The sequence below is a fragment of the Lissotriton vulgaris genome, chromosome 7 (genome assembly GCF_964263255.1).
Source record: "Lissotriton vulgaris chromosome 7, aLisVul1.2, whole genome shotgun sequence".
NCBI classification, from domain to species: Eukaryota; Metazoa; Chordata; class Amphibia; order Caudata; family Salamandridae; genus Lissotriton; species Lissotriton vulgaris.
The window spans coordinates 488,681,351-488,689,330 of record NC_141695.1 but is presented as its reverse complement, the minus strand read 5'-3'; positions in this window follow the sequence as shown (position 1 = coordinate 488,689,330).

Here is a 7,980-nt window from a genome sequence, read left to right as displayed (position 1 = left end):
CAAACAGGCTAGGGTTGTGTTAAAAAAGGTGAGGTGACGTCGAAGGCTGCAGATAAACACCAGCAGCAGGCCCCTCATAATGCAGCCGAGGACTGACACGTCAGTAGATGAAACAGAGCTGCCCCACGATCACACGTCGCAGAAGAGCGTCGGAGTCGCTGCTGTCTCCGTTCGTTTGTAGTGTGCCACGGGTCTGCTGAAATCACAACTATTTGACAACAGCTGTGAGGACGTGATAAAACCCTCCGCGAGGCCTTCACCGTATAAATAGACCGAAGAGGGGCAAAAACCAAGATGAAATGAAGCGACAGGGGGCACGACGAATGCCACTGGTCTGCGCAGCATTTTCTCACGGTCGAACAATGACACAAAGATAATAAACATAGGCACGGGAAGGGCAACCGGTCCGTCCTTTATGATTTACGTTGCCAATGTGTACTGTGTTTGTACATTTTTTGGGGGGTTTCTATGAAGGCACTTGTATGAAAACAAGCATAGTCTAAAAGCCTACGCACGCACGCACATCTACCACTGTGTCCTAACAGTTACGACCTAGTTTTTAAAAAGGGTTTTTATTTAATTTTACAGCTAATATGAATCTACATTTGCAAGATCATGTTAAAAGGTTACATGCAGGGATGGATTGGGATCAAGATAGGCCTCGGCACCTCCCAAACAAGCATTTGCAATGCACCCGTTCTCGCCTTTGGGACCTTATAAATATTTAGCGATGCAGTGGGAGCACACCAGCGGGTTGTGGGCGTTAAAGACATCAATGGTGCATAGGAAAATTGAGGAAGGGCAACTCACGGGCTGCAGGAAGTAAGGTATGAAGAGGCATTGCAAAGTGGTAGAGGCACAAAAAAGTCTCAAGGTGCAGGCAGACAAAACAGAAAGTGCTAAAGAGGGGTGAAAGACAAAGAACAGCATCAGGTAGTTGACAACCAGAGGGACCATTGTGTGCAGAGTGACACATAGGGGGATATTCTCAAGAACGTGTGATAATTACTGCAAAATTAGCTTAACGCAACTCTCCTTATCGCAGTCTATTGCTGGAAAATAACGCTTTGTTAATGTAGCATTCACAACACAGCGGTACCATGTGATAGGCTCACGATAACGCGACAAATGTCCGCGAAAAAGTCAAAGCGATGCCGCAAAAATGCAAAACAGGAACGCAAGAAAAGTTGGAAGAGGACAATTGCGATACAAAAATCAGCGAAAACCAGCAACAGGCCTGCAATCCACACACATCAGGCGGGAAAAATCACCATAAAAGAAAAAAAAACCAGACAAACAAATACCAAACAACAGCGAAGCACAATGGATGTTGCCTCGAGCAAGTATGGAGGACAACCGGTACCCCACAAGCCCCCCGGAGGACCAGCCAGGGAGCTCGGGTCAGTTAAGGGCAAGGAGAAGAAGAGTAGGAAGAAGTGGTTCAGTCCGCAGGAAAACAGGATCCTGTTAACAAAGGTGGTAGAACACCAACTGTTTGTCACCTCCACTGTGTCATTGGCAACAAAAAATGGGCTATGGCAGTCCATCGTGGACAAGGTGAAGGCAGTCGGAGTGCTGAAGAGGACAATGTAAGAGGTCAAGAGGTGCTGGAATGATGTGAAGCGCAAAACCAAGCTGAAACTCGTCAACAACCGGAAGGCAGCAATGCAGACTGGAGGTGGGAGTCTCGCGGCACAGGAGGACCTGAACGAGATGGAGGAAGTAGTGTCCACAGTCACCAGTGGGGAGATGGTGGCAGGAGTTGGGGGACCGGATTCCGCTTAAAATGACCGGACACAACAGCACCAGGGTGAGTAACAACCAGGGACTGTGGGGACGGGGGGAGATGGGCACAATGGCACACATGTACAAGTAGAGCACATCTGCAAACAAACCATGCCCCAGCCCACAACTCCCACCAAGAGACCAATGTACCCAAGTATGCAACATATCAGCACGGTATAAGCGCAGAAGTCAAAGGCACACCGCATGAAAGGGATAAGGGGCAGCAAAATATGAGCTACAGGGGCGATTGCCCCGAAATGCAGCACACACACATAATATGCGGAGCACATTGACAACAATGTGGTACAAACCGCAACACATCCACAACAAAACACAGGACACAACAGGTGCCGCTTGTGCATAGAATTCAGCCAATCACATTTGGCATTGCAGGGAAATGTGAGTTGATAATGTACAAGTACAAACACACATCCGTTATGTTGTCGAAATGTCCACTTTCCCCCATCAAATAGACAACTCCTCCCAAACAGCCACAATGTACACAGTCATGCAATCTGTATGAAAACATGTACAATGTGACAACATACATGTGAACACATTGTTAAACTGCATCTCCCGTTTACATTGCAGAGGGAGAATCAACACCTCCTGCAGAGCAGCCCGAACCTCTCTTCTCTGATGACAAAGAGGAACACCACAGCTTTGACTCTGATGCCCTCCAACAGCTCATGGAGAGCCTCCGCAGCCTACCTCCAGGAGCAGAGCAGCCCAGCTACTATAAGGAGACCCCACCCCCTGCACAGACCACACAGCAGGCAGCACCCACCACCACAGCTGCCTCCCAGGACCCCACGAAGAACACATGACCTTCCAATGCCTTGTGTTGGGGTGCCAGGAGAATCTGGCTGAACACGTTCGGGTGGGTTTTGACCGCATGGCAGCCAAACTAGATGCCATACGAGGGTGTTTAAGTCCCATCAGGGATCACTCACGGTCCCTAATGGACAACCACTGTCCGCTCAATGTTCTCCAATGGACCATGGCTGACATCACTGGAGCCCTGACTCCGAGACTAGAACAACTGTCCAGTCAGAATGGCTCTAAGGATGTCACCCGGGAGTTGGGACACATGCGGAGGTCAATGGAGACTATGGAGCAGATGCAGGTGGAAAAAGCGGCTGCCACAGCTGCACACCAGAGAGAGGTAGCTAGGTTTCTCAGTGACCTCAGGACCATCCTCATGGCATTGCTGCCACAAGGCCTAGCGCTGATGCATGATACTGCTACCACAACATCCACATCTCCGCTCCCTGAAGTGTCAGTGCCACACAGAGCAGCAGACATTTCACCTCCTGCCCCTGAGGTATCACTGCCACACAGTGCTGGAGACAGAACACCACCACCCACACGTGAGGCACATGAAACAGCACATGAAACAGCAGAGGGCGAAGATGCAGATGAAACTGCCTTACGGGTAAGAAGAAAACTGTAGCATTCATCTCTGCCATATGGCCTGTTTCTGGTTGGTTCTGCCCTCTGCATCATCACCTTCCACTGTCCCCTGATACACTCTGTGACACTCACCTTGGACCTCGACATGGACTGCCATATTCTATTTGATCGCCAATGACACAGTAATCAGACTTTGGACTGAACTCTTCCTCTTCCTTTGGACTTGTCATTCCCTGAAGGACTCTGGCTGGCCCTCCACGGGCCAACATTGTAAAGTGGGGTTTGAATGGCCCTGTACTGCTCCAGCTGCAACACTCCACTGAATGTGCATTAAACATTCATAATCACACAGATGTATCATGTCTATGATCTTTCAAGTGTGAAAGTATGGATGAATGCAGGCCCAGTGATTCCCCCTTTGGCCATACTGCTCATGTCATTGGACTTGGGTTACAGGGTGACACATTGCCGAATGCGGTCCGGGTGGCACCGACACAACAACAGGAACACACACATTAGTTACTTCCTTGTCCAGCCCAGTACGGAACCATGACTTAAGCCCTGGGGCAGGGGCGGCTCTAGGCCCATGGTGGCCCTGGGCAGGGAGCGTAGGTAGAGGCCCTGGCCGGGGCCCCCGCACCATTTCTTAAGAGCCTCAGGGGCCTCAGCCTGGCCCGCACCATTTCTTAAGAGCCTCAGGGGCCCTGGTAGGGACCCTGCACCATTTTTAAGAGCCTCAGGGGTCCCAGCTAGGGCCCGTGCACCATTTACAAGTGCTTCAGGCCTGGCGTGGCGGCCCATGCCTAAGGCCACCCCTGCCTGGGGTCATTGTTCAAACCCTTACTCTGGACTGGTATACGTCAGGCCGGCCCACTCTGCTCACTTAAAACAGAGTGGGGCGAAAACACTACATGTGCCATCCCTGTAGTGATCTGCAGATCTCAGGTCTAGTTGTCAGCATGCCACAGCCACTCCTTCACGACTGGTTTACACCCACACCACACCCATCCTGCACACGCGTCACAGGACATGTGAGCCTGCCAATAAAAAGGGCCGGGTGCACGTGCTCGATGCCATTTCTACTCTCTATCTGGGTTTATCCATGTGATGTTCATGTAGGCACGGGGGCCTAGGGCCCTGCAACATCACATTCCCCAGGGCCGGAGGTGACCTGCTGTCGTCCGCACCACGATACTCAATCATAGAGGGTTCATGACCTGCGGGGCACAGACTTTGTGGCACCGGATACAAGGCGGCCGGCACAGGCACACCGCCATGGGGTGGTGACTTTCGGTGCACTGAGGTAGGGGCACCTTAAGTGCTGAGCGGGTGTGCAGCCTGCGATGATGCCCTGTCCTGGCTGTCCGGAATGATGACGATCGTTTTGAGCCCTGCTAGACTGTAGTGTACGCCTGAGCCAGCGGGCAGCACGTGCCTACCACCAAGTGGCATTGCCTCGTGGGTCATAGAGTTAGTGGCACCTCAAGGGCTGAGCGGGCGTGCAGTCTGCAATGATGCCGTGTGCACTGCCATATCGAAATCAAGACCCAGAATCAAATGTGAAACCTGGTGGCCCGTGGAGCTGGGCTGCATGATGTGGATGGTGCCATGTTTGTGGGCCCTGGGCTTGGGGCTTGGACCGACACATGGTGGGCCCCCTTTGCGACATGCTGGTGGTGGAAGGTGAGCAGTGAGGCCTGGGTGAGCAGGGGTGGGCATGCAGGATGTGCGGCAGGAGGGGCTGAGATGCTGCTGCCTGGGTGCACAGGGGCAGACATGCACCGCTGGGCAGCGGGAGGGGCTAGGGTGTATCTAGCCAGGTACGCAGGGGCGGGCATGCACTGCTCGGCGGTGGGAGGGGCTGGGGTGCAGCTGCCTGGGTGCACAGGGTCAGACAGGCGATGATTTCATGCGCAATTCTATGTACTTTGCTATTTAGGTATCTGGACTCTGTTTCAGATGAGGGATCTGTTTCAAATGAGGAACCTGGTGAACTACACTACATACCGGCATGTGGTTGGAGACACACCAGTGGCAGCAGGTGAGCAGTAAGGCCTGGGTGCGCAGTGTTGGCACTCTCTCTCCCTGTCCCTCTCTTCTTTTCCCTGTGTCTCTTCCCCTCTCTTTCCACTTCCTTTCTCTCCCTCTCTTTCCGTCTTTCTCTCTTTCCTTCCCTCTCTTTCCGTCTTTCTCTCTCCCTCCCTCTCTTTCCGTCTTTCTCTCTCTCTACCTCCCTCTCATTCCATCTTTCTCCCTCTCTCCCTCTCTTTCTCTCTCTCTGTATCTCTCTCTCTCTCCTTCGCTCTCACTCTGTCCTTTGATGAGCGCATGACACACCTTCTTATCTGGATTTTAGTCTTGCAGGCTTTGACCCACAGATTGTCCTGAGGAGAGCCGCCATGTGCCTTCATTAATGTTCTTCTGAGTTTTTTATTTTTTTAAATCTTTTCATTAACATATACAAAAGAAAAGGCACCAGGCGACATGTAATACTGATACAGTAATCAATTATATATTTCCATGTAGCAAAATCTTTTAGTATAACATTAGGGATCACAGGGACTCCAGCGCTGCAGTTTCTTCGCCAACATTCGGTGGAGTACAAATATCCCCTCTATATGCATTCCAGGCTCCCCAGATCTTCCCCCATTTTCAGGGACGCCCTCTGGCCATGTACACTGAACTTTCACTGAACATGCACCAGTCTAGATCTTCTATCCACTTTCCAATCTGCGGCACCTGGCTGGCGCCCCACAACTGAGCTATGTTGCGCTTGGCTATCATGCACGCCAGGGTCACCCATTGCTTCCCATGTGAATTCAGGTTGGTTGGTTCCCAGACATTTAATACACATCGTCGGGTTTCTACCACCAACTCCACCCCCAATACATCTCAGATTTTCTTGTGAACTTTGACCCAATTTTCCTGTATTGCCGCACAGTGCCACAGTACATGCATAAACTTTCCCGTCTCTCCACAGCCTCTCCCACACTCCCCACTTTCCGCCAACCCCATATGTATCAACTGTGGACCTGTGATGTAGGTTCTATGTAAAATCTTTAGTTGGACCAATCTGTGTGGAGTGGTGTGGCTCACTGGTTAGAGGCGGCAGACCCGAGAGCAGAGGACGGCCCGGGACCAGGGTTCAATTCCCGACGCGGCAGGGTCGTGGACCAGGGTCAGCGGACTCGATAATTCTCATCTCGGTGCCTACTCTAACCAGGGATCACACTCGGCAACTCTGGGCATTAGCTTGCCTCATCTCCACAACGGCCCCCCACATACGCCAGGGATGCCTGGTTTCACCTTGGAAATAACCAGTAGGGACCATCTCACAGGGAAAGCCAGGACGGGTTCCCCAGCGGTCTACTGCGCAGAGATACTCCTTCGGGAGTCGATTCTAGCGCATTACAAACCCACAATTAATTAATTAATTAATCTGAGTTGCATTTGGATGGCTACCACTGTCGGGGAGGAAACCGCCTCCCTCCAATCTTCATCGTCCAGAACTAGACCATCTGCACCCTACTTCTCCCTAATAGTCACCAGGGGATCTCTAATGTGGTTGATCAGTTTTCTGTATATCAGTGAGATGGTTTTTATTGGAAGATGACCGTCCAATACCCGGTTCTCTAATGGGGAGGCATCCGGAAGTTCAGTGTCCCTGGGAACATTTGGGAGTAGAGCATGCCTGACCTGGAGATATCGGAAATGCTTGCACTCCTGCATCTGGTGTTTGTCCTGTAGGGCGGCAAACGTAAGTATCCCATCCTTCCCCCACATGTCCTTAATTTGTGAGATCCCAATGAGGTCCCACTTATCAAAGCCCTTCGTCCTCCAAAAGCTACCCAATCTCTCTGAGCTCCACAGGGGGGTCGCCATGGTAAGCCTCTCTTCCCACTGAAGATATCGGTTAGAAGCATGCCACACATGAATTGCATGTGTCATCGGCCCAACAAGGGGAAATCGACCGTGTCTAGCATACCGTGCCCTAGTAAAGTCTCCTCCTGGCATCTGACCGCGGTCCATTGCATATCCGGGGTCCAAGGGAGGCCCATAGATGGCATGGTTTATTGCGGCCAACTGGGAAGCCCAATAGTATTCCCGGAGGTCCGGCAAACCGATCTTTCTGTCGTACCAGGGAAGAGTAAGCTTGGAGAAAGCAATACGGGGTCTGCCATCCCAAAGAAGCTGTAGCTGGAGGGACTCTATATTCTTGAAATACAAGGGGGGGACTGGATCCACAGTGTTTTGGAGCGCATATAGAAATCGGGGGAGAGCCATCATTTTAAATAACACTGCACGACCCAACAGGGAGAGCAGTAATGATTTCCATCTCGTCACATCCTTTCGGAACCTAGCCAGTGGGGGCTCCAGATTTTTACCGTATCTCAGTTTCGGATCTTTTGTCACAAATATGCCAAGATACCGAAAAACCACCGGCTCAATCAGTAATGGGCCTTCTGAGTTTTTTTTAATACATTTTTGTTTGATAATTCAAAGGTAAATGTGTGATGCTCATTTTTGTGACAACATGTTACCTGTTGTGATTGTACGACATCAGGCGGATTCTTTGGTACATGATTTTGTGAAGTTGATCTGACATGCTTTTGCCTGGGTGGGGTGCCAGGGGGGTGCCCGGGGAAGTCCTGGGAGTGGTGGCGATGGGTGTTGTGGCCCTGTTGGGGCTCCAAACTGCATGATCAGTGACTCCATGGCATCTGTTGTTCTTCAGGTGTGGCTCTGGGCTGGGCTCCCTTTTCTGTTGCAGGCTGTCATCAG